This window comes from Branchiostoma belcheri, unplaced genomic scaffold (genome assembly GCF_001625305.1).
Source record: "Branchiostoma belcheri isolate BF01 breed outbred unplaced genomic scaffold, Haploidv18h27 scaffold13, whole genome shotgun sequence".
Lineage (NCBI taxonomy): Eukaryota > Metazoa > Chordata > Leptocardii > Amphioxiformes > Branchiostomatidae > Branchiostoma > Branchiostoma belcheri.
The window spans coordinates 1,013,931-1,016,593 of NW_017802713.1; the positions used below are offsets into that span (position 1 = coordinate 1,013,931).

At 41.6% G+C, this 2,663-nt stretch overlaps 1 pseudogene; it reads right to left on the minus strand.

Moving 5' to 3' along the window:
• LOC109463878 overlaps window positions 1-2,338 on the minus strand; it is a 10,700-nt pseudogene extending 8,362 nt beyond the window's left edge.
• Between the last annotated feature and the right edge of the window lie 325 nt (window positions 2,339-2,663).

Sequence of the window (2,663 nt, forward strand, 5' to 3'; positions counted from 1 at the left end):
ATATTTGCCGGGGGAGTTTGGCCGCCTCGTAGGTTTGACTGGCCGCGCAGTTCGGAGGGGAAGAAACTACCTCCCCGCGGCCGGACTCCCTTGGCCCATTTTATTCTCTTTTTTGCCCAATTCTACGATCCTTATTCCCGTAGAAAGGCCTGGTGGAGGCTAGACTGGTACAATCTGGTCCCAACTAACATGTTAGTCATACATGAGTAAGCCACAGAAAACAGTCATTACACAGCGCTACTGCCCTGAGGCCATCTTCTGTTTACTGTCATCACCCAGCTATAACCTGTTTCCGTGACTATTCAAAACGTTTGTGCGAAGAATGGTTACATTGTGCGGTGTGTTACCGCCACCGAAGAGGCTATCATACTGTGGATAAGTGACTTGGTTGAATGATGCACTAAACTAGACTCCGTAGCAGCTAGCTTATAGAACTGGGGGTTTGGTGGTCTTCGGCTGTTTTCTGAAACGGGGGTAACTAGGCTGGCTATGTTGTCTATATGTAATCGGAAAATAGCACATAAAAGATCCCAAAGACCCTGAAGACCCCCCAAAACCCCAGTTTTTGGCATGCTATGGAGGCTAGCACTAAACCTTTTCTATTCAGCATTAAACGGTCTTGACTTGAAGACGGTATGTCATAGACTAAACGTTTTGAACAGAAGAGACGCTACGTTTAAGTTTTTAAAATTCCATCGTCTAGCCATACTTTTCTCATACATAAATATTGTTACACAAGAAATTCATAGACCCAACGTTTGAACGAACAGATCTAGAAAAGACACTATGTTTACGTTTTTTAAAAATCCATCGTCTAACGATAGTTTCCCATACGCAGATACTGTACTACTAGTATGTTATACAAGAATTGATGAATATTTTCCTTGCAGGAAAAGACTGTCTAGTTGAAAAAAGTCCAGGCATATTTCTCACAGAAGACAGCCGAAGCGTGCATGTTAGTGAGGGAGAGCGCTTGCGCAACTTACACATGTAAAGCTTCAGGCTATAACCCTATTGACCTAAGTCCTGTCACATATACAAGATTGCCGAGAGAGATAACCACTTTGCATTCATAGGGGCTGGTTCACTCAATATATGTAGGCGTTTTTGCCAGTATGATATGATAAGTATGATAAGTAACATGTACATGTATCTGTATCTGTATAGCCGGTATAACCGCCTTTCGGCGTAACACACCAGTTTCGCAGGCACACGGCGCGGCGGCAGCTGGCTATATTACACCGATCGACTTGTTACACCTAACTCTTGAACTTCTAACTCTAGACATTGCTTAAAGCTATCTAATAACAATGCCCCTACTGTACTCGGTGACAGTGAGTTCCACTCTGTGATACTTCTAGGAAAGAATGAATTCTTGAAACCTCAATCCATGTATTTAGAGTTGACTAGAAATAAAATCACTGAATTCAACGCTATCAAAATTAATTCGGCTAACGAATTTCGTCACGAAAATGCTTAATTGTCCAGCTATATAAAAAAATAAATAAATAAATATATCTTGAAAAAGGCCCCACTTAATGAGGGAACTTCGCTCTTGCGATAGGAGCCCGATTGTGCTATACTGTAAATGAAGGTATAGTCACCGTCACCGCCCAAATTCCTTGTTCGAAATCATTTTACAGTGACAGTTTCTTTCCCAGTACGGCCAAGCTTTGGAATTCCCTCCCTGGCAAGTGTTTCCCACCAACCTACAATCTACAGGCTTTCAAATCAAACGTTCACCGCCATCTCTTGACATAGCCATGTTTCTCTCATATTTCTAGTTCAATGCCGAGAAGTGGTGAGATATAGGCCTTGCATTGAACCACTTTGTTAAAAAAAGCAAAGCCCAAACAACATTTTGGCTGTCGGAAAAAGAAATCTAGAACTAAATCTAATACAAAATGAGAATAACAGTATCCAATCCTCGAAACGCTAACTTATGAAAATCCATCGGATAAAAAAAATAACCAGTTAGCATTCTTCGATCCCTTAAGTACATCCCGGAACTCACCAGTCAAAACTAGTATAAATTAAGGAATGTTCAAATGGAAAAGAAAATAAATTCTTACCTTTCTAAATCACCGTTTTCCGTAAGTTAAGCGAAGCCCTCCGACTGTGTATATATAGTAGTTTTTCGATTCCTACTACAATATCAAGTAACTTTTCTATTCCAACAGTGCAAGCGGACGCTACACTAACTAGCGGTACTGACTTTGCGGCTCTGGTTCGCCGAGTGAGTGTGTTTCATCGCTTTATTCTGACTTTTATACTTCTGTCCAAGTTTTGTCGGAAGAACGAATGTTTTCTAGATGAGTGTGTGATGTTTGGGGCAACACGTCTATCACTAGGCGGGCCTACGCGGGCTTGTATGTCGCTTGGGTACGTAACTTCCTTCGCGGAAACCGCTACACAAGAAAAGTTGCTGACGGTTAGGCCACAGCAAATAAATGTTATGGATGGCATCCTCCGCAGACTCCAAATCTAATGCGAGCGGGCGAAAAAAAAAACAAGGCGGGCCGAAAAAACAAGGTTCCTACCTTTTCAAATTTTTACTCAATCATTGTACAAATGGTTTTGATTCAGTGGGAACGTCACATATACACGTACACAGCCAGCATCACATACCACTGCATCAAAGTAAGAAACAAAACATTAAATCA